The sequence below is a fragment of the Urocampus carinirostris genome, chromosome 4, assembly GCF_059441175.1.
Source record: "Urocampus carinirostris isolate Australia breed hairy pipefish chromosome 4, RoL_Ucar_1.0, whole genome shotgun sequence".
In the NCBI taxonomy this organism is placed as follows: Eukaryota; Metazoa; Chordata; class Actinopteri; order Syngnathiformes; family Syngnathidae; genus Urocampus; species Urocampus carinirostris.
Window position 1 is genome coordinate 46,086,497 of NC_142352.1, and position 23,266 is coordinate 46,109,762.

Consider the following 23,266-nt stretch of genomic DNA (forward strand, 5'->3'; position numbering starts at 1 on the left):
GGTTTTTGCATTCACCTCAAACTAGAAAGGTCACCGATTCGATACTAGGTTTCTAACAATAACAACTGGTGTCACTTTCTAGCTGATCATATTCTGCCTTTTGTTAGTTTTCGAAACTACCCAACTACTTTGTTTGTGGCGCTTTCATAGTGAAACAACAGTCAGCTGTTTCCAAATTAGGGTGATGATATCATTTGCCTCACAGGAGAAAGGTCCCTGATTTGGCACTGGGTGGAAGCATCCCATTGGTTTCACATTTGAACTGAAAAAATGAGTTTTTCGGAACGATTCTTAACTACCTGATCAATTTGTCTGTGGCTCTTTCATATTTTTGACATATCAGCAGTTTCCATAGTGTAGTGGTTGTCACGATCGCCTCACACGCGATAGGTCCCTGGTTCGAAACCAGGTGGAAACATTCTGAATACCCTTTTTTATTTAATAAAAACTCCCTTTTTTACAGCGATTCGAAATTAACTATTTTGAGTTTGGCTCTTTCATATTGTTGCAGCAGTCAGCTGTTTCTACACTGTAGTGGTTAACACATTTACCTTAAACTAGAAAGGTCACCGATTCGATACCAAGTTGCAACAATAACCACTGGTGTCACCTTCTAGCTGATCATATTCTGCCTTTTGTTAGTTTTCGAAACTACCTAACTACTTTGTTTGTGGCGCTTTCATAGTGAAACAACAGTCAGCTGATTCCAAATTAGGGTGATGATATAATTTGCCTCACAGGAGAAAGGTCCCTGATTTGGCACTGGGTGGAAGCATCCCATTGGTTTCACATTTGAACTAAAAAATGAGTTTTTCGGAACGATTCTTAAGTACCTGATCAATTTGTCTGTGGCTCTTTCATATTTTTGACATATCAGCTGTTTCCATAGTGTAGTGGTTATCACGATCGCCTCACACGCGATAGGTCACTGGTTCGAAACCAGGTGGAAACATTCTGAATACCCTTTTTGATTTAAAAAAACACCCTTTTTTACAGCAATTCGAAACTAACTACTTTGAGTTTGGCTCTTTCACATTGTTGCAGTAGTCAGCTGCTTCTACACTGTAGTGGTTTTCACATTCACCTCAAACTAGAAAGGTCACCGATTCGATACCAGGTTTCTAACAATAACAACTGGTGTCACCTTCTAGCTGATCATATTCTGCCTTTTGTTAGTTTTCGAAACTACCCAACTACTTTGTTTGTGGCGCTTTCATAGTGAAACAACAGTCAGCTGTTTCCAAAGTAGGGTGATGATATCATTTGCCTCACAGGAGAAAGGTCCCTGATTTGGCACAGGGTGGAAGCATCCCATTGGTTTCACATTTGAACCGAAAAAATGAGTTTTTCGGAACGATTCTTAACTACCTGATAAATTTGTCTGTGGCTCTTTCATATTTTTGACATATCAGCTGTTTCCATAGTGTAGTGGTTATCACACTCGCCTAACACGCGATAGGTCCCTGGTTCGAAACCAGGTGGAAACAATCTGAATACCCTTATGATTTAAAAAAACACCCTTTTTTACAGCGATTCGAAACTAACTACTTTGAGTTTGGCTCTTTCATATTGTTGCAGCAGTCAGCTGTTTCTACACTGTAGTGGTTAACACATTTACCTTAAACTAAAAAGGTCACCGATTCGATACCAAGTTGCAACAATAACGACTGGTGTCACCTTCTAGCTGATCATATTCTGCCTTTTGTTAGTTTTCAAAACTACCCAACTACTTTGTTTGTGGCGCTTTCATAGTGAAACAACAGTCAGCTGTTTCCCAATTAGGGTGATGATCACATTTGCCTCACAGGAGAAAGGTCCCTGATTTGGCACTGGGTGGAAGCATCCCATTGGTTTCACATTTGAACTGAAAAAATGAGTTTTTCGGAACGATTCTTAACTACCTGATCAATTTGTCTGTGGCTCTTTCATATTTTTGACATATCAGCTGTTTCCATAGTGTAGTGGTTATCGCACTTGCCTAACACGCGATAGGTCCCTGGTTCGAAACCAGGTGGAAATATTCTGAATACACTTTTTGAGTTAAAAAAAACACCCTTTTTTACAGCAATTCGAAACTAACTACTTTGAGTTTGGCTCTTTCACATTGTTGCAGTAGTCAGCTGTTTCTACAGTGTAGTGGTTTTTGCATTCACCTCAAACTAGAAAGGTCACCGATTCGATACTAGGTTTCTAACAATAACAACTGGTGTCACTTTCTAGCTGATCATATTCTGCCTTTTGTTAGTTTTCGAAACTACCCAACTACTTTGTTTGTGGCGCTTTCATAGTGAAACAACAGTCAGCTGTTTCCAAATTAGGGTGATGATATCATTTGCCTCACAGGAGAAAGGTCCCTGATTTGGCACTGGGTGGAAGCATCCCATTGGTTTCACATTTGAACTGAAAAAATGAGTTTTTCGGAACGATTCTTAACTACCTGATCAATTTGTCTGTGGCTCTTTCATATTTTTGACATATCAGCAGTTTCCATAGTGTAGTGGTTGTCACGATCGCCTCACACGCGATAGGTCCCTGGTTCGAAACCAGGTGGAAACATTCTGAATACCCTTTTTTATTTAATAAAAACTCCCTTTTTTACAGCGATTCGAAATTAACTATTTTGAGTTTGGCTCTTTCATATTGTTGCAGCAGTCAGCTGTTTCTACACTGTAGTGGTTAACACATTTACCTTAAACTAGAAAGGTCACCGATTCGATACCAAGTTGCAACAATAACCACTGGTGTCACCTTCTAGCTGATCATATTCTGCCTTTTGTTAGTTTTCGAAACTACCTAACTACTTTGTTTGTGGCGCTTTCATAGTGAAACAACAGTCAGCTGATTCCAAATTAGGGTGATGATATAATTTGCCTCACAGGAGAAAGGTCCCTGATTTGGCACTGGGTGGAAGCATCCCATTGGTTTCACATTTGAACTAAAAAATGAGTTTTTCGGAACGATTCTTAAGTACCTGATCAATTTGTCTGTGGCTCTTTCATATTTTTGACATATCAGCTGTTTCCATAGTGTAGTGGTTATCACGATCGCCTCACACGCGATAGGTCACTGGTTCGAAACCAGGTGGAAACATTCTGAATACCCTTTTTGATTTAAAAAAACACCCTTTTTTACAGCAATTCGAAACTAACTACTTTGAGTTTGGCTCTTTCACATTGTTGCAGTAGTCAGCTGCTTCTACACTGTAGTGGTTTTCACATTCACCTCAAACTAGAAAGGTCACCGATTCGATACCAGGTTTCTAACAATAACAACTGGTGTCACCTTCTAGCTGATCATATTCTGCCTTTTGTTAGTTTTCGAAACTACCCAACTACTTTGTTTGTGGCGCTTTCATAGTGAAACAACAGTCAGCTGTTTCCAAAGTAGGGTGATGATATCATTTGCCTCACAGGAGAAAGGTCCCTGATTTGGCACAGGGTGGAAGCATCCCATTGGTTTCACATTTGAACCGAAAAAATGAGTTTTTCGGAACGATTCTTAACTACCTGATAAATTTGTCTGTGGCTCTTTCATATTTTTGACATATCAGCTGTTTCCATAGTGTAGTGGTTATCACACTCGCCTAACACGCGATAGGTCCCTGGTTCGAAACCAGGTGGAAACAATCTGAATACCCTTATGATTTAAAAAAACACCCTTTTTTACAGCGATTCGAAACTAACTACTTTGAGTTTGGCTCTTTCATATTGTTGCAGCAGTCAGCTGTTTCTACACTGTAGTGGTTAACACATTTACCTTAAACTAAAAAGGTCACCGATTCGATACCAAGTTGCAACAATAACGACTGGTGTCACCTTCTAGCTGATCATATTCTGCCTTTTGTTAGTTTTCGAAACTACCCAACTACTTTGTTTGTGGCGCTTTCATAGTGAAACAACAGTCAGCTGTTTCCCAATTAGGGTGATGATCACATTTGCCTCACAGGAGAAAGGTCCCTGATTTGGCACTGGGTGGAAGCATCCCATTGGTTTCACATTTGAACTGAAAAAATGAGTTTTTCGGAACGATTCTTAACTACCTGATCCATTTGTCTGTGGCTCTTTCATATTTTTGACATATCAGCTGTTTCCATAGTGTAGTGGTTATCGCACTCGCCTAACACGCGATAGGTCCCTGGTTCGAAACCAGGAGGAAACATTCTGAATACACTCTTTGAGTTAAAAAAAACACCCTTTTTTACAGCAATTCGAAACTAACTACTTTGACTTTGGCTCTTTCACGTTGTTGCAGTAGTCAGCTGTTTCTACACTGTAGTGGTTTTTGCATTCACCTCAAACTAGAAAGGTCACCGATTCGATACCAGGTTTCTAACAATAACAACTGGTGTCACTTTCTAGCTGATCATATTCTGCCTTTTGTTAGTTTTCGAAACTACCCAACTACTTTGTTTGTGGCGCTTTCATAGTGAAACAACAGTCAGCTGTTTCCAAATTAGGGTGATGATATCATTTGCCTCACAGGAGAAAGGTCCCTGATTTGGCACTGGGTGGAAGCATCCCATTGGTTTCACATTTGAACTGAAAAAATGACTTTTTCGGAACGATTCTTAACTACCTGATCAATTTGTCTGTGGCTCTTTCATATTTTTGACATATCAGCTGTTTCCATAGTGTAGTGGTTATCACAATCGCCTTACACGCGATAGGTCCCTGGTTCGAAACCAGGTGGAAACAATCTGAATACCCTTATGATTTAAAAAAACACCCTTTTTTACAGCGATTCGAAACTAACTACTTTGAGTTTGGCTCTTTCATATTGTTGCAGCAGTCAGCTGTTTCTACACTGTAGTGGTTAACACATTTACCTTAAACTAAAAAGGTCACCGATTCGATACCAAGTTGCAACAATAACGACTGGTGTCACCTTCTAGCTGATCATATTCTGCCTTTTGTTAGTTTTCGAAACTACCCAACTACTTTGTTTGTGGCGCTTTCATAGTGAAACAACAGTCAGCTGTTTCCCAATTAGGGTGATGATCACATTTGCCTCACAGGAGAAAGGTCCCTGATTTGGCACTGGGTGGAAGCATCCCATTGGTTTCACATTTGAACTGAAAAAATGAGTTTTTCGGAACGATTCTTAACTACCTGATCAATTTGTCTGTGGCTCTTTCATATTTTTGACATATCAGCTGTTTCCATAGTGTAGTGGTTATCACACTCGCCTAACACGCGATAGGTCCCTGGTTTGAAACCAGGAGGAAACATTCTGAATACACTCTTTGAGTTAAAAAAAACACCCTTTTTTACAGCAATTCGAAACTAACTACTTTGACTTTGGCTCTTTCACATTGTTGCAGTAGTCAGCTGTTTCTACACTGTAGTGGTTTTTGCATTCACCTCAAACTAGAAAGGTCACCGATTCGATACCAGGTTTCTAACAATAACAACTGGTGTCACTTTCTAGCTGATCATATTCTGCCTTTTGTTAGTTTTCGAAACTACCCAACTACTTTGTTTGTGGCGCTTTCATAGTGAAACAACAGTCAGCTGTTTCCAAATTAGGGTGATGATATCATTTGCCTCACAGGAGAAAGGTCCCTGATTTGGCACTGGGTGGAAGCATCCCATTGGTTTCACATTTGAACTGAAAAAAATGAGTTTTTCGGAACGATTCTTAACTACCTGATCAATTTGTCTGTGGCTCTTTCATATTTTTGACATTTCAGCAGTTTCCATAGTGTAGTGGTTATCACGATCGCCTCACACGCGATAGGTCCCTGGTTCGAAACCAGGTGGAAACTTTCTGAATACCCTTTTTTATTTAAAAAAAACTCCCTTTTTACAGCGATTCGAAATTAACTATTTTGAGTCTGGCTCTTTGATATTGTTGCAGCAGTCAGCTGTTTCTACACTGTAGTGGTTATCACATTCACCTTAAACTAGAAAGGTCACCGATTCGATACCAGGTTGCAACAATAACCACTGGTGTCACCTTCTAGCTGATCATATTCTGCCTTTTGTTAGTTTTCGAAACTACCCAACTACTTTGTTTGTGGCGCTTTCATAGTGAAACAACAGTCAGCTGTTTCCAAATTAGGGTGATGATATCATTTGCCTCACAGGAGAAAGGTCCCTGATTTGGCACTGGGTGGAAGCATCCCATTGGTTTCACATTTGAACTGAAAAAATGAGTTTTTCGGAACGATTCTTAACTACCTGATCAATTTGTCTGTGGCTCTTTCATATTTTTGACATATCAGCTGTTTACATAGTGTAGTGGTTATCACGATCGCCTTACACGCGATAGGTCCCTGGTTCGAAACCAGGTGGAAACAATCTGAATACCCTTATGATTTAAAAAAACACCCTTTTTTACAGCGATTCGAAACTAACTACTTTGAGTTTGGCTCTTTCACATTGTTGCAGTAGTCAGCTGCTTCTACACTGTAGTGGTTTTCACATTCACCTCAAACTAGAAAGGTCACCGATTCGATACCAGGTTTCTAACAATAACAACTGGTGTCACCTTCTAGCTGATCATATTCTGCCTTTTGTTAGTTTTCGAAACTACCCAACTACTTTGTTTGTGGCGCTTTCATAGTGAAACAACAGTCAGCTGTTTCCAAATTAGGGTGATGATATCATTTGCCTCACAGGAGAAAGGTCCCTGATTTGGCACTGGGTGGAAGCATCCCATTGGTTTCACATTTGAACTGAAAAAATGAGTTTTTCGGAACGATTCTTAACTACCTGATCAATTTGTCTGTCGCTCTTTCATATTTTTGACATATCAGCTGTTTCGATAGTGTAATAGTTATCACGCTCGCCTCACACGCGATAGGTCCCTGGTTCGAAACCAGGTGGAAACATTCTGAATACCCTTTTTGATTTAAAAAAACACCATTTTTTACAGCAATTCGAAACTAACTACTTTGAGTTTGGCTCGTTCACATTGTTGCAGTAGTCAGCTGTTTCTACACTGTAGTGGTTTTTGCATTCACCTCAAACTAGAAAGGTCACCGATTCGATACTAGGTTTCTAACAATAACAACTGGTGTCACCTTCTAGCTGATCATATTCTGCCTTTTGTTAGTTTTCGAAACTACCCAACTACTTTGTTTGTGGCGCTTTCATAGTGAAACAACAGTCAGCTGTTTCCAAATTAGGGTGATTATATCATTTGCCTCACAGGAGAAAGGTCCCTGATTTGGCACTGGGTGGAAGCATCCCATTGGTTTCACATTTGAACTGAAAAAATGAGTTTTTCGGAACGATTCTTAACTACCTGATCAATTTGTCTGTGGCTCTTTCATATTTTTGACATATCAGCTGTTTCCATAGTGTAGTGGTTATCACGATTGCCTTACACGCGATAGGTCCCTGGTTCGAAACCAGGTGGAAACAATCTGAATACCCTCATGATTTAAAAAAACCCCCTTTTTACAGCGATTCGAAACTAACTACTTTGAGTTTGGCTCTTTCATATTGTTGCAGCAGTCAGCTGTTTCTACACTGTAGTGGTTAACACATTTACCTTAAACTAAAAAGGTCACCGATTCGATACCAAGTTGCAACAATAACGACTGGTGTCACCTTCTAGCTGATCATATTCTGCCTTTTGTTAGTTTTCGAAACTACCCAACTACTTTGTTTGTGGCGCTTTCATAGTGAAACAACAGTCAGCTGTTTCCCAATTAGGGTGATGATCACATTTGCCTCACAGGAGAAAGGTCCCTGATTTGGCACTGGGTGGAAGCATCCCATTGGTTTCACATTTGAACTGAAAAAATGAGTTTTTCGGAACGATTCTTAACTACCTGATCCATTTGTCTGTGGCTCTTTCATATTTTTGACATATCAGCTGTTTCCATAGTGTAGTGGTTATCGCACTCGCCTAACACGCGATAGGTCCCTGGTTCGAAACCAGGAGGAAACATTCTGAATACACTCTTTGAGTTAAAAAAAACACCCTTTTTTACAGCAATTCGAAACTAACTACTTTGACTTTGGCTCTTTCACATTGTTGCAGTAGTCAGCTGTTTCTACACTGTAGTGGTTTTTGCATTCACCTCAAACTAGAAAGGTCACCGATTCGATACCAGGTTTCTAACAATAACAACTGGTGTCACTTTCTAGCTGATCATATTCTGCCTTTTGTTAGTTTTCGAAACTACCCAACTACTTTGTTTGTGGCGCTTTCATAGTGAAACAACAGTCAGCTGTTTCCAAATTAGGGTGATGATATCATTTGCCTCACAGGAGAAAGGTCCCTGATTTGGCACTGGGTGGAAGCATCCCATTGGTTTCACATTTGAACTGAAAAAATGACTTTTTCGGAACGATTCTTAACTACCTGATCAATTTGTCTGTGGCTCTTTCATATTTTTGACATATCAGCTGTTTCCATAGTGTAGTGGTTATCACAATCGCCTTACACGCGATAGGTCCCTGGTTCGAAACCAGGTGGAAACAATCTGAATACCCTTATGATTTAAAAAAACACCCTTTTTTACAGCGATTCGAAACTAACTACTTTGAGTTTGGCTCTTTCATATTGTTGCAGCAGTCAGCTGTTTCTACACTGTAGTGGTTAACACATTTACCTTAAACTAAAAAGGTCACCGATTCGATACCAAGTTGCAACAATAACGACTGGTGTCACCTTCTAGCTGATCATATTCTGCCTTTTGTTAGTTTTCGAAACTACCCAACTACTTTGTTTGTGGCGCTTTCATAGTGAAACAACAGTCAGCTGTTTCCCAATTAGGGTGATGATCACATTTGCCTCACAGGAGAAAGGTCCCTGATTTGGCACTGGGTGGAAGCATCCCATTGGTTTCACATTTGAACTGAAAAAATGAGTTTTTCGGAACGATTCTTAACTACCTGATCAATTTGTCTGTGGCTCTTTCATATTTTTGACATATCAGCTGTTTCCATAGTGTAGTGGTTATCACACTCGCCTAACACGCGATAGGTCCCTGGTTTGAAACCAGGAGGAAACATTCTGAATACACTCTTTGAGTTAAAAAAAACACCCTTTTTTACAGCAATTCGAAACTAACTACTTTGACTTTGGCTCTTTCACATTGTTGCAGTAGTCAGCTGTTTCTACACTGTAGTGGTTTTTGCATTCACCTCAAACTAGAAAGGTCACCGATTCGATACCAGGTTTCTAACAATAACAACTGGTGTCACTTTCTAGCTGATCATATTCTGCCTTTTGTTAGTTTTCGAAACTACCCAACTACTTTGTTTGTGGCGCTTTCATAGTGAAACAACAGTCAGCTGTTTCCAAATTAGGGTGATGATATCATTTGCCTCACAGGAGAAAGGTCCCTGATTTGGCACTGGGTGGAAGCATCCCATTGGTTTCACATTTGAACTGAAAAAAATGAGTTTTTCGGAACGATTCTTAACTACCTGATCAATTTGTCTGTGGCTCTTTCATATTTTTGACATATCAGCAGTTTCCATAGTGTAGTGGTTATCACGATCGCCTCACACGCGATAGGTCCCTGGTTCGAAACCAGGTGGAAACTTTCTGAATACCCTTTTTTATTTAAAAAAAACTCCCTTTTTACAGCGATTCGAAATTAACTATTTTGAGTCTGGCTCTTTGATATTGTTGCAGCAGTCAGCTGTTTCTACACTGTAGTGGTTATCACATTCACCTTAAACTAGAAAGGTCACCGATTCGATACCAGGTTGCAACAATAACCACTGGTGTCACCTTCTAGCTGATCATATTCTGCCTTTTGTTAGTTTTCGAAACTACCCAACTACTTTGTTTGTGGCGCTTTCATAGTGAAACAACAGTCAGCTGTTTCCAAATTAGGGTGATGATATCATTTGCCTCACAGGAGAAAGGTCCCTGATTTGGCACTGGGTGGAAGCATCCCATTGGTTTCACATTTGAACTGAAAAAATGATTTTTTCGGAACGATTCTTAACTACCTGATCAATTTGTCTGTGGCTCTTTCATATTTTTGACATATCAGCTGTTTACATAGTGTAGTGGTTATCACGATCGCCTTACACGCGATAGGTCCCTGGTTCGAAACCAGGTGGAAACAATCTGAATACCCTTATGATTTAAAAAAACACCCTTTTTTACAGCGATTCGAAACTAACTACTTTGAGTTTGGCTCTTTCACATTGTTGCAGTAGTCAGCTGCTTCTACACTGTAGTGGTTTTCACATTCACCTCAAACTAGAAAGGTCACCGATTCGATACCAGGTTTCTAACAATAACAACTGGTGTCACCTTCTAGCTGATCATATTCTGCCTTTTGTTAGTTTTCGAAACTACCCAACTACTTTGTTTGTGGCGCTTTCATAGTGAAACAACAGTCAGCTGTTTCCAAATTAGGGTGATGATATCATTTGCCTCACAGGAGAAAGGTCCCTGATTTGGCACTGGGTGGAAGCATCCCATTGGTTTCACATTTGAACTGAAAAAATGAGTTTTTCGGAACGATTCTTAACTACCTGATCAATTTGTCTGTCGCTCTTTCATATTTTTGACATATCAGCTGTTTCGATAGTGTAATAGTTATCACGCTCGCCTCACACGCGATAGGTCCCTGGTTCGAAACCAGGTGGAAACATTCTGAATACCCTTTTTGATTTAAAAAAACACCATTTTTTACAGCAATTCGAAACTAACTACTTTGAGTTTGGCTCGTTCACATTGTTGCAGTAGTCAGCTGTTTCTACACTGTAGTGGTTTTTGCATTCACCTCAAACTAGAAAGGTCACCGATTCGATACTAGGTTTCTAACAATAACAACTGGTGTCACCTTCTAGCTGATCATATTCTGCCTTTTGTTAGTTTTCGAAACTACCCAACTACTTTGTTTGTGGCGCTTTCATAGTGAAACAACAGTCAGCTGTTTCCAAATTAGGGTGATTATATCATTTGCCTCACAGGAGAAAGGTCCCTGATTTGGCACTGGGTGGAAGCATCCCATTGGTTTCACATTTGAACTGAAAAAATGAGTTTTTCGGAACGATTCTTAACTACCTGATCAATTTGTCTGTGGCTCTTTCATATATTTGACATATCAGCTGTTTCCATAGTGTAGTGGTTATCACGATTGCCTTACACGCGATAGGTCCCTGGTTCGAAACCAGGTGGAAACAATCTGAATACCCTCATGATTTAAAAAAACCCCCTTTTTACAGCGATTCGAAACTAACTACTTTGAGTTTGGCTCTTTCATATTGTTGCAGCAGTCAGCTGTTTCTACACTGTAGTGGTTAACACATTTACCTTAAACTAAAAAGGTCACCGATTCGATACCAAGTTGCAACAATAACGACTGGTGTCACCTTCTAGCTGATCATATTCTGCCTTTTGTTAGTTTTCGAAACTACCCAACTACTTTGTTTGTGGCGCTTTCATAGTGAAACAACAGTCAGCTGTTTCCAAATTAGGGTGATGATATCATTTGCCTCACAGGAGAAAGGTCCCTGATTTGGCACTGGGTGGAAGCATCCCATTGGTTTCACATTTGAACTGAAAAAATGAGTTTTTCGGAACGATTCTTAACTACCTGATCAATTTGTCTGTGGCTCTTTCATATTTTTGACATATCAGCTGTTTACATAGTGTAGTGGTTATCACGATCGCCTTACACGCGATAGGTCCCTGGTTCGAAACCAGGTGGAAACAATCTGAATACCCTTATGATTTAAAAAAACACCCTTTTTTACAGCGATTCGAAACTAACTACTTTGAGTTTGGCTCTTTCATATTGTTGCAGCAGTCAGCTGTTTCTACACTGTAGTGGTTAACACATTTACCTTAAACTAAAAAGGTCACCGATTCGATACCAAGTTGCAACAATAACGACTGGTGTCACCTTCTAGCTGATCATATTCTGCCTTTTGTTAGTTTTCGAAACTACCCAACTACTTTGTTTGTGGCGCTTTCATAGTGAAACAACAGTCAGCTGTTTCCAAAGTAGGGTGATGATATCATTTGCCTCACAGGAGAAAGGTCCCTGATTTGGCACAGGGTGGAAGCATCCCATTGGTTTCACATTTGAACTGAAAAAATGAGTTTTTCGGACCGATTCTTAACTACCTGATCAATTTGTCTGTGTCTCTTACATATTTTTGACATATCAGCTGTTTCCATAGTGTAGTGGTTATCACACTCGTCTAACACGCAATAGGTCCCTGGTTCGAAACCAGGTGGAAACATTCTGAATACCCTTTTTGATTTAAAAAACACCCTTTTTTACAGCAATTCGAAACTAACTACTTTGGGTTTGGCTCTTTCACATTGTTGCAGTAGTCAGCTGTTTCTACACTGTAGTGGTTTTCACATTCATCTCAAACTAGAAAGGTCACCGATTCGATACCAGGTTTCTAACAATAACAACTGGTGTCACCTTCTAGCTGATCATATTCTGCCTTTTGTTAGTTTTCGAAACTACCCAACTACTTTGTTTGTGGCGCTTTCATAGTCAAACAACAGTCAGCTGTTTCCAAATTAGGGTGATGATATCATTTGCCTCACAGGAGAAAGGTCCCTGATTTGGCACTGGGTGGAAGCATCCCATTGGTTTCACATTTGAACTGAAAAAATGAGTTTTTCGGAACGATTCTTAACTACCTGATAAATTTGTCTGTGGCTCTTTCATATTTTTGACATATCAGCTGTTTACATAGTGTAGTGGTTATCACGATCGCCTTACACGCGATAGGTCCCTGGTTCGAAACCAGGTGGAAACAATCTGAATACCCTTATGATTTAAAAAAACACCCTTTTTTACAGCAATTCGAAACTAACTACTTTGACTTTGGCTCTTTCATATTGTTGCAGCAGTCAGCTGTTTCTAGATTGTAGTGGTTAACACATTTACCTTAAACTAAAAAGGTCACCGATTCGATACCAAGTTGCAACAATAACGACTGGTGTCACCTTCTAGCTGATCATATTCTGCCTTTTGTTAGTTTTCGAAACTACCCAACTACTTTGTTTGTGGCGCTTTCATAGTGAAACAACAGTCAGCTGTTTCCAAAGTAGGGTGATGATATCATTTGCCTCACAGGAGAAAGGTCCCTGATTTGGCACAGGGTGGAAGCATCCCATTGGTTTCACATTTGAACTGAAAAAATGAGTTTTTCGGACCGATTCTTAACTACCTGATCAATTTGTCTGTGTCTCTTACATATTTTTGACATATCAGCTGTTTCCATAGTGTAGTGGTTATCACACTCGTCTAACACGCAATAGGTCCCTGGTTCGAAACCAGGTGGAAACATTCTGAATACCCTTTTTGATTTAAAAAACACCCTTTTTTACAGCAATTCGAAACTAACTACTTTGGGTTTGGCTCTTTCACATTGTTGCAGTAGTCAGCTGTTTCTACACTGTAGTGGTTTTCACATTCATCTCAAACTAGAAAGGTCACCGATTCGATACCAGGTTTCTAACAATAACAACTGGTGTCACCTTCTAGCTGATCATATTCTGCCTTTTGTTAGTTTTCGAAACTACCCAACTACTTTGTTTGTGGCGCTTTCATAGTCAAACAACAGTCAGCTGTTTCCAAATTAGGGTGATGATATCATTTGCCTCACAGGAGAAAGGTCCCTGATTTGGCACTGGGTGGAAGCATCCCATTGGTTTCACATTTGAACTGAAAAAATGAGTTTTTCGGAACGATTCTTAACTACCTGATAAATTTGTCTGTGGCTCTTTCATATTTTTGACATATCAGCTGTTTCCATAGTGTAGTGGTTATCACACTCGCCTAACACGCGATAGGTCCCTGGTTCGAAACCAGGTGGAAACATTCTGAATACACTTTTTGAGTTAAAAAAACACCCTTTTTTCCAGCAATTCGAAACTAACTACTTTGAGTTTGGCTCGTTCACATTGTTGCAGTAGTCAGCTGTTTCTACACTGTAGTGGTTTTTGCATTCACCTCAAACTAGAAAGGTCACCGATTCGATACCAGGTTTCTAACAATAACAACTGGTGTCACCTTCTAGCTGATCATATTCTGCCTTTTGTTAGTTTTCGAAACTACCCAACTACTTTGTTTGTGGCGCTTTCATAGTGAAACAACAGTCAGCTGTTTCCAAATTAGGGTGATGATATCATTTGCCTCACAGGAGAAAGGTCCCTGATTTGGCACTGGGTGGAAGCATCCCATTGGTTTCACATTTGAACTGAAAAAATGAGTTTTTCGGAACGATTCTTAACTACCTGATCAATTTGTCTGTGGCTCTTTCATATTTTTGACATATCAGCTGTTTCCATAGTGTAGTGGTTATCACGATCGCCTTACACGCGATAGGTCCCTGGTTCGAAACCAGGTGGAAACAATCTGAATACCCTTATGATTTAAAAAAACACCCTTTTTTACAGCGATTCGAAACTAACTACTTTGAGTTTGGCTCTTTCATATTGTTGCAGCAGTCAGCTGTTTCTCCACTGTAGTGGTTAACACATTTACCTTAAACTAAAAAGGTCACCGATTCGATACCAAGTTGCAACAATAACGACTGGTGTCACCTTCTAGCTGATCATATTCTGCCTTTTGTTAATTTTCGAAACTACCCAACTACTTTGTTTGTGGCGCTTTCATAGTGAAACAACAGTCAGCTGTTTCCCAATTAGGGTGATGATCACATTTGCCTCACAGGAGAAAGGTCCCTGATTTGGCACTGGGTGGAAGCATTCCATTGGTTTCACATTTGAACTGAAAAAATGAGTTTTTCGGAACGATTCTTAACTACCTGATCAATTTGTCTGTGGCTCTTTCATATTTTTGACATATCAGCTGTTTCCATAGTGTAGTGGTTATCGCACTCGCCTAACACGTGATAGTTCCCTGGTTCGAAACCAGGAGGAAACATTCTGAATACACTCTTTGAGTTAAAAAAAACACCCTTTTTTACAGCAATTCGAAACTAACTACTTTGACTTTGGCTCTTTCACATTGTTGCAGTAGTCAGCTGTTTCTACACTGTAGTGGTTTTTGCATTCACCTCAAACTAGAAAGGTCACCGATTCGATACCAGGTTTCTAACAATAACAACTGGTGTCACCTTCTAGCTGATCATATTCTGCCTTTTGTTAGTTTTCGAAACTACCCAACTACTTTGTTTGTGGCGCTTTCATAGTGAAACAACAGTCAGCTGTTTCCAAATTAGGGTGATGATATCATTTGCCTCACAGGAGAAAGGTCCCTGATTTGGCACTGGGTGGAAGCATCCCATTGGTTTCACATTTGAACTGAAAAAATGAGTTTTTCGGAACGATTCTTAACTACCTGATCAATTTGTCTGTCGCTCTTTCATATTTTTGACATATCAGCTGTTTCGATAGTGTAGTAGTTATCACGCTCGCCTCACACGCGATAGGTCCCTGGTTCGAAACCAGGTGGAAACATTCTGAATACCCTTTTTGATTTAAAAAAACACCATTTTTTACAGCAATTCGAAACTAACTACTTTGAGTTTGGCTCGTTCACATTGTTGCAGTAGTCAGCTGTTTCTACACTGTAGTGGTTTTTGCATTCACCTCAAACTAGAAAGGTCACCGATTCGATACTAGGTTTCTAACAATAACAACTGGTGTCACCTTCTAGCTGATCATATTCTGCCTTTTGTTAGTTTTCGAAACTACCCAACTACTTTGTTTGTGGCGCTTTCATAGTGAAACAACAGTCAGCTGTTTCCAAATTAGGGTGATGATATCATTTGCCTCACAGGAGAAAGGTCCCTGATTTGGCACTGGGTGGAAGCATCCCATTGGTTTCACATTTGAACTGAAAAAATGAGTTTTTCGGAACGATTCTTAACTACCTGATCAATTTGTCTGTGGCTCTTTCATATTTTTGACATATCAGCTGTTTCCATAGTGTAGTGGTTATCACGATCGCCTTACACGCGATAGGTCCCTGGTTCGAAACCAGGTGGAAACAATCTGAATACCCTCATGATTTAAAAAAACACCCTTTTTTACAGCGATTCGAAACTAACTACTTTGAGTTTGGCTCTTTCATATTGTTGCAGCAGTCAGCTGTTTCTACACTGTAGTGGTTAACACATTTACCTTAAACTAAAAAGGTCACCGATTCGATACCAAGTTGCAACAAAAACGACTGGTGTCACCTTCTAGCTGATCATATTCTGCCTTTTGTTAGTTTTCGAAACTACCCAACTACTTTGTTTGTGGCGCTTTCATAGTGAAACAACAGTCAGTTGTTTCCAAAGTAGGGTGATGATATCATTTGCCTCACAGGAGAAAGGTCCCTGATTTGGCACAGGGTGGAAGCATCCCATTGGTTTCACATTTGAACTGAAAAAATGAGTTTTTCGGACCGATTCTTAACTACCTGATCAATTTGTCTGTGTCTCTTCCATATTTTTGACATATCAGCTGTTTCCATAGTGTATTGGTTATCACACTCGTCTAACACGCAATAGGTCCCTGGTTCGAAACCAGGTGGAAACATTCTGAATACCCTTTTTGATTTAAAAAAAACACCCTTTTTTACAGCAATTCGAAACTAACTACTTTGAGTTTGGCTCTTTCACATTGTTGCAGTAGTCAGCTGTTTCTACACTGTAGTGGTTTTCACATTCACCTCAAACTAGAAAGGTCACCGATTCGATACCAGGTTTCTAACAATAACAACTGGTGTCACCTTCTAGCTGATCATATTCTGCCTTTTGTTAGTTTTCGAAACTACCCAACTACTTTGTTTGTGGCGCTTTCATAGTGAAACAACAGTTAGCTGTTTCCAAATTAGGGTGATGATATCATTTGCCTCACAGGAGAAAGGTCCCTGATTTGGCACTGGGTGGAAGCATCCCATTGGTTTCACATTTGAACTGAAAAAATGAGTTTTTCGGAACGATTCTTAACTACCTGATAAATTTGTCTGTGGCTCTTTCATATTTTTGACATATCAGCTGTTTCCATAGTGTAGTGGTTATCACACTCGCCTAACACGCGATAGGTCCCTGGTTCGAAACCAGGTGGAAACATTCTGAATACACTTTTTGAGTTGAAAAAACACCCTTTTTTTCCAGCAATTTGAAACTAACTACTTTGAGTTTGGCTCGTTCACATTGTTGCAGTAGTCAGCTGTTTCTACACTGTAGTGGTTTTTGCATTCACCTCAAACTAGAAAGGTCACCGATTCGATATCAGGTTTCTAACAATAACAACTGGTGTCACCTTCTAGCTGATCATATTCTGCCTTTTGTTAGTTTTCGAAACTACCCAACTACTTTGTTTGTGGCGCTTTCATAGTGAAACAACAGTCAGCTGTTTCCAAATTAGGGTGATGATATCATTTGCCTCACAGGAGAAAGGTCCCTGATTTGGCACTGGGTGGAAGCATCCCATTGGTTTCACATTTGAACTGAAAAATTGAGTTTTTCGGAACGATTCTTAACTACCTGATCAATTTGTCTGTGGGTCTTTCACATTTTTGGCATATCACCTGTTTCCATAGTGTAGTGGTTATCACGATCGCCTCACACGCGATAGGTCCCTGGTTCGAAACCAGGTGGAAACAATCTGAATACCCTTATGATTTAATAAAAACACCCTTTTTTACAGCGATTCGAAACTAACTACTTTGAGTTTGGCTCTTTCATATTGTTGCAGCAGTCAGCTGTTTCTACACTGTAGTGGTTAACACATTTACCTTAAACTAAAAAGGTCACCGATTCGATACCAAGTTGCAACAATAACGACTGGTGTCACCTTCTAGCTGATCATATTCTGCCTTTTGTTAGTTTTCGAAACTACCCAACTACTTTGTTTGTGGCGCTTTCATAGTGAAACAACAGTCAGCTGTTTCCCAATTAGGGTGATGATCACATTTGCCTCACAGGAGAAAGGTCCCTGATTTGGCACTGGGTGGAAGCATCCCATTGGTTTCACATTTGAACTGAAAAAATGAGTTTTTCGGAACGATTCTTAACTACCTGATCAATTTGTCTGTGGCTCTTTCATATTTTTGACATATCAGCTGTTTCCATAGTGTAGTTGTTATCACGATCGCCTTACACGCGATAGGTCCCTGGTTCGAAACCAGGTGGAAACAATCTGAATACCCTTATGATTTAAAAAAACACCCTTTTTTACAGCGATTCCAAACTAACTACTTTGAGTTTGGCTCTTTCATATTGTTGCAGCAGTCAGCTGTTTCTCCACTGTAGTGGTTAACACATTTACCTTAAACTAAAAAGGTCACCGATTCGATACCAAGTTGCAACAATAACGACTGGTGTCACCTTCTAGCTGATCATATTCTGCCTTTTGTTAATTTTCGAAACTACCCAACTACTTTGTTTGTGGCGCTTTCATAGTGAAACAACAGTCAGCTGTTTCCCAATTAGGGTGATGATCACATTTGCCTCACAGGAGAAAGGTCCCTGATTTGGCACTGGGTGGAAGCATCCCATTGGTTTCACATTTGAACTGAAAAAATGAGTTTTTCGGAACGATTCTTAACTACCTGATCAATTTGTCTGTGGCTCTTTCATATTTTTGACATATCAGCTGTTTCCATAGTGTAGTGGTTATCGCACTCGCCTAACACGCGATAGGTCCCTGGTTCGAAACCAGGAGGAAACATTGTGAATACACTCTTTGAGTTAAAAAAAACACCCTTTTTTACAGCAATTCGAAACTAACTACTTTGACTTTGGCTCTTTCACATTGTTGCAGTAGTCAGCTGTTTCTACACTGTAGTGGTTTTTGCATTCACCTCAAACTAGAAAGGTCACCGATTCGATACCAGGTTTCTAACAATAACAACTGGTGTCACCTTCTAGCTGATCATATTCTGCCTTTTGCTAGTTTTCGAAACTACCCAACTACTTTGTTTGTGGCGCTTTCATAGTGAAACAACAGTCAGCTGTTTCCAAATTAGGGTGATGATATCATTTGCCTCACAGGAGAAAGGTCCCTGATTTGGCACTGGGTGGAAGCATCCCATTGGTTTCACATTTGAACTGAAAAAATGAGTTTTTCGGAACGATTCTTAACTACCTGATCAATTTGTCTGTCGCTCTTTCATATTTTTGACATATCAGCTGTTTCGATAGTGTAGTAGTTATCACGCTCGCCTCACACGCGATAGGTCCCTGGTTCGAAACCAGGTGGAAACATTCTGAATACCCTTTTTGATTTAAAAAAACACAATTTTTTACAGCAATTCGAAACTAACTACTTTGAGTTTGGCTCGTTCACATTGTTGCAGTAGTCAGCTGTTTCTACACTGTAGTGGTTTTTGCATTCACCTCAAACTAGAAAGGTCACCGATTCGATACTAGGTTTCTAACAATAACAACTGGTGTCACCTTCTAGCTGATCATATTCTGCCTTTTGTTAGTTTTCGAAACTACCCAACTACTTTGTTTGTGGCGCTTTCATAGTGAAACAACAGTCAGCTGTTTCCAAATTAGGGTGATGATATCATTTGCCTCACAGGAGAAAGGTCCCTGATTTGGCACTGGGTGGAAGCATCCCATTGGTTTCACATTTGAACTGAAAAAATGAGTTTTTCGGAACGATTCTTAACTACCTGATCAATTTGTCTGTGGCTCTTTCATATTTTTGACATATCAGCTGTTTCCATAGTGTAGTGGTTATCACGATCGCCTTACACGCGATAAGTCCCTGGTTCGAAACTAGGTGGAAACAATCTGAATACCCTTATGATTTAAAAAAACACCCTTTTTTACAGCGATTCGAAACTAACTACTTTGAGTTTGGCTCTTTCATATTGTTGCAGCAGTCAGCTGTTTCTCCACTGTAGTGGTCAACACATTTACCTTAAACTAAAAAGGTCACCGATTCGATACCAAGTTGCAACAATAACGACTGGTGTCACCTTCTAGCTGATCATATTCTGCCTTTTGTTAATTTTCGAAACTACCCAACTACTTTGTTTGTGGCGCTTTCATAGTGAAACAACAGTCAGCTGTTTCCCAATTAGGGTGATGATCACATTTGCCTCACAGGAGAAAGGTCCCTGATTTGGCACTGGGTGGAAGCATCCCATTGGTTTCACATTTGAACTGAAAAAATGAGTTTTTCGGAACGATTCTTAACTACCTGATCAATTTGTCTGTGGCTCTTTCATATTTTTGACATATCAGCTGTTTCCATAGTGTAGTGGTTATCGCACTCGCCTTACACGCGATAGGTCCCTGGTTCGAAACCAGGAGGAAACATTGTGAATACACTCTTTGAGTTAAAAAAAACACCCTTTTTTACAGCAATTCGAAACTAACTACTTTGACTTTGGCTCTTTCACATTGTTGCAGTAGTCAGCTGTTTCTACACTGTAGTGGTTTTTGCATTCACCTCAAACTAGAAAGGTCACCGATTCGATACCAGGTTTCTAACAATAACAACTGGTGTCACCTTCAAGCTGATCATATTCTGCCTTTTGCTAGTTTTCGAAACTACCCAACTACTTTGTTTGTGGCGCTTTCATAGTGAAACAACAGTCAGCTGTTTCCAAATTAGGGTGATGATATCATTTGCCTCACAGGAGAAAGGTCCCTGATTTGGCACTGGGTGGAAGCATCCCATTGGTTTCACATTTGAACTGAAAAAATGAGTTTTTCGGAACGATTCTTAACTACCTGATCAATTTGTCTGTCGCTCTTTCATATTTTTGACATATCAGCTGTTTCGATAGTGTAGTAGTTATCACGCTCGCCTCACACGCGATAGGTCCCTGGTTCGAAACCAGGTGGAAACATTCTGAATACCCTTTTTGATTTAAAAAAACACCATTTTTTACAGCAATTCGAAACTAACTACTTTGAGTTTGGCTCGTTCACATTGTTGCAGTAGTCAGCTGTTTCTACACTGTAGTGGTTTTTGCATTCACCTCAAACTAGAAAGGTCACCGATTCGATACTAGGTTTCTAACAATAACAACTGGTGTCACCTTCTAGCTGATCATATTCTGCCTTTTGTTAGTTTTCGAAACTACCCAACTACTTTGTTTGTGGCGCTTTCATAGTGAAACAACAGTCAGCTGTTTCCAAATTAGGGTGATGATATCATTTGCCTCACAGGAGAAAGGTCCCTGATTTGGCACTGGGTGGAAGCATCCCATTGGTTTCACATTTGAACTGAAAAAATGAGTTTTTCGGAACGATTCTTAACTACCTGATCAATTTGTCTGTGGCTCTTTCATATTTTTGACATATCAGCTGTTTCCATAGTGTAGTGGTTATCACGATCGCCTTACACGCGATAAGTCCCTGGTTCGAAACTAGGTGGAAACAATCTGAATACCCTCATGATTTAAAAAAACACCCTTTTTTACAGCGATTCGAAACTAACTACTTTGAGTTTGGCTCTTTCATATTGTTGCAGCAGTCAGCTGTTTCTACACTGTAGTGGTTAACACATTTACCTTAAACTAAAAAGGTCACCGATTCGATACCAAGTTGCAACAATAACGACTGGTGTCACCTTCTAGCTGATCATATTCTGCCTTTTGTTAGTTTTCGAAACTACCCAACTACTTTGTTTGTGGCGCTTTCATAGTGAAACAACAGTCAGCTGTTTCCAAATTAGGGTGATGATCACATTTGCCTCACAGGAGAAAGGTCCCTGATTTGGCACTGGGTGGAAGCATCCCATTGGTTTCACATTTGAACTGAAAAAATGAGTTTTTCGGAACGATTCTTAACTACCTGATGAATTTGTCTGTGGCTCTTTCATATTTTTGACATATCAGCTGTTTCCATAGTGTAGTGGTTATCGCACTCGCCTAACACGTGATAGGTTCCTGGTTCGAAACCAGGAGGAAACATTCTGAATACACTCTTTGAGTTAAAAAAAACACCCTTTTTTACAGCAATTCGAAACTAACTACTTTGACTTTGGCTCTTTCACATTGTTGCAGTAGTCAGCTGTTTCTACACTGTAGTGGTTTTTGCATTCACCTCAAACTAGAAAGGTCACCGATTCGATACCAGGTTTCTAACAATAACAACTGGTGTCACCTTCTAGCTGATCATATTCTGCCTTTTGTTAGTTTTCGAAACTACCCAACTACTTTGTTTGTGGCGCTTTCATAGTGAAACAACAGTCAGCTGTTTCCAAATTAGGGTGATGATATCATTTGCCTCACAGGAGAAAGGTCCCTGATTTGGCACTGGGTGGAAGCATCCCATTGGTTTCACATTTGAACTGAAAAAATGAGTTTTTCGGAACGATTCTTAACTACCTGATCAATTTGTCTGTCGCTCTTTCATATTTTTGACATATCAGCTGTTTCGATAGTGTAGTAGTTATCACGCTCGCCTCACACGCGATAGGTCCCTGGTTCGAAACCAGGTGGAAACATTCTGAATACCCTTTTTGATTTAAAAAAACACCATTTTTTACAGCAATTCGAAACTAACTACTTTGAGTTTGGCTCGTTCACATTGTTGCAGTAGTCAGCTGTTTCTACACTGTAGTGGTTTTTGCATTCACCTCAAACTAGAAAGGTCACCGATTCGATACTAGGTTTCTAACAATAACAACTGGTGTCACCTTCTAGCTGATCATATTCTGCCTTTTGTTAGTTTTCGAAACTACCCAACTACTTTGTTTGTGGCGCTTTCATAGTGAAACAACAGTCAGCTGTTTCCAAATTAGGGTGATGATATCATTTGCCTCACAGGAGAAAGGTCCCTGATTTGGCACTGGGTGGAAGCATCCCATTGGTTTCACATTTGAACTGAAAAAATGAGTTTTTCGGAACGATTCTTAACTACCTGATCAATTTGTCTGTGGCTCTTTCATATTTTTGACATATCAGCTGTTTCCATAGTGTAGTGGTTATCACGATCGCCTTACACGCGATAGGTCCCTGGTTCGAAACCAGGTGGAAACAATCTGAATACCCTCATGATTTAAAAAAACACCCTTTTTTACAGCGATTCGAAACTAACTACTTTGAGTTTGGCTCTTTCATATTGTTGCAGCAGTCAGCTGTTTCTACACTGTAGTGGTTAACACATTTACCTTAAACTAAAAAGGTCACCGATTCGATACCAAGTTGCAACAAAAACGACTGGTGTCACCTTCTAGCTGATCATATTCTGCCTTTTGTTAGTTTTCGAAACTACCCAACTACTTTGTTTGTGGCGCTTTCATAGTGAAACAACAGTCAGTTGTTTCCAAAGTAGGGTGATGATATCATTTGCCTCACAGGAGAAAGGTCCCTGATTTGGCACAGGGTGGAAGCATCCCATTGGTTTCACATTTGAACTGAAAAAATGAGTGTTTCGGACCG

At 39.9% G+C, this 23,266-nt stretch overlaps 19 non-coding genes across 19 annotated transcripts; all 19 read left to right on the forward strand.

The window, feature by feature from the left end:
* Positions 1–345: 345 nt before the first annotated feature.
* Positions 346–418, forward strand: trnav-cac (transfer RNA valine (anticodon CAC)). The gene has a single exon. It is a non-coding gene; the product is annotated as a tRNA-Val (tRNA).
* Positions 419–879: 461 nt separating this feature from the next.
* On the forward strand, positions 880–952 carry trnav-cac (transfer RNA valine (anticodon CAC)). The gene has a single exon. It is a non-coding gene; the product is annotated as a tRNA-Val (tRNA).
* A 462-nt stretch (positions 953–1,414) lies between these two features.
* Positions 1,415–1,487, forward strand: trnav-aac (transfer RNA valine (anticodon AAC)). The gene has a single exon. It is a non-coding gene; the product is annotated as a tRNA-Val (tRNA).
* A 996-nt stretch (positions 1,488–2,483) lies between these two features.
* On the forward strand, positions 2,484–2,556 carry trnav-cac (transfer RNA valine (anticodon CAC)). Its single transcript has one exon. It is a non-coding gene; the product is annotated as a tRNA-Val (tRNA).
* Positions 2,557–3,017: 461 nt separating this feature from the next.
* Positions 3,018–3,090, forward strand: trnav-cac (transfer RNA valine (anticodon CAC)). Its single transcript has one exon. It is a non-coding gene; the product is annotated as a tRNA-Val (tRNA).
* A 462-nt stretch (positions 3,091–3,552) lies between these two features.
* On the forward strand, positions 3,553–3,625 carry trnav-aac (transfer RNA valine (anticodon AAC)). The gene has a single exon. It is a non-coding gene; the product is annotated as a tRNA-Val (tRNA).
* A 996-nt stretch (positions 3,626–4,621) lies between these two features.
* On the forward strand, positions 4,622–4,694 carry trnav-uac (transfer RNA valine (anticodon UAC)). The gene has a single exon. It is a non-coding gene; the product is annotated as a tRNA-Val (tRNA).
* Positions 4,695–5,691: 997 nt separating this feature from the next.
* trnav-cac (transfer RNA valine (anticodon CAC)) lies at positions 5,692–5,764 on the forward strand. Its single transcript has one exon. It is a non-coding gene; the product is annotated as a tRNA-Val (tRNA).
* Positions 5,765–7,294: 1,530 nt separating this feature from the next.
* trnav-uac (transfer RNA valine (anticodon UAC)) lies at positions 7,295–7,367 on the forward strand. Its single transcript has one exon. It is a non-coding gene; the product is annotated as a tRNA-Val (tRNA).
* Positions 7,368–8,362: 995 nt separating this feature from the next.
* On the forward strand, positions 8,363–8,435 carry trnav-uac (transfer RNA valine (anticodon UAC)). Its single transcript has one exon. It is a non-coding gene; the product is annotated as a tRNA-Val (tRNA).
* A 997-nt stretch (positions 8,436–9,432) lies between these two features.
* On the forward strand, positions 9,433–9,505 carry trnav-cac (transfer RNA valine (anticodon CAC)). Its single transcript has one exon. It is a non-coding gene; the product is annotated as a tRNA-Val (tRNA).
* Positions 9,506–11,035: 1,530 nt separating this feature from the next.
* Positions 11,036–11,108, forward strand: trnav-uac (transfer RNA valine (anticodon UAC)). The gene has a single exon. It is a non-coding gene; the product is annotated as a tRNA-Val (tRNA).
* A 2,593-nt stretch (positions 11,109–13,701) lies between these two features.
* trnav-aac (transfer RNA valine (anticodon AAC)) lies at positions 13,702–13,774 on the forward strand. Its single transcript has one exon. It is a non-coding gene; the product is annotated as a tRNA-Val (tRNA).
* Positions 13,775–14,236: 462 nt separating this feature from the next.
* trnav-uac (transfer RNA valine (anticodon UAC)) lies at positions 14,237–14,309 on the forward strand. The gene has a single exon. It is a non-coding gene; the product is annotated as a tRNA-Val (tRNA).
* Positions 14,310–15,840: 1,531 nt separating this feature from the next.
* Positions 15,841–15,913, forward strand: trnav-uac (transfer RNA valine (anticodon UAC)). The gene has a single exon. It is a non-coding gene; the product is annotated as a tRNA-Val (tRNA).
* A 996-nt stretch (positions 15,914–16,909) lies between these two features.
* On the forward strand, positions 16,910–16,982 carry trnav-aac (transfer RNA valine (anticodon AAC)). The gene has a single exon. It is a non-coding gene; the product is annotated as a tRNA-Val (tRNA).
* Positions 16,983–17,445: 463 nt separating this feature from the next.
* trnav-cac (transfer RNA valine (anticodon CAC)) lies at positions 17,446–17,518 on the forward strand. Its single transcript has one exon. It is a non-coding gene; the product is annotated as a tRNA-Val (tRNA).
* A 461-nt stretch (positions 17,519–17,979) lies between these two features.
* On the forward strand, positions 17,980–18,052 carry trnav-uac (transfer RNA valine (anticodon UAC)). Its single transcript has one exon. It is a non-coding gene; the product is annotated as a tRNA-Val (tRNA).
* Positions 18,053–22,791: 4,739 nt separating this feature from the next.
* Positions 22,792–22,864, forward strand: trnav-uac (transfer RNA valine (anticodon UAC)). The gene has a single exon. It is a non-coding gene; the product is annotated as a tRNA-Val (tRNA).
* Positions 22,865–23,266: the final 402 nt, after the last annotated feature.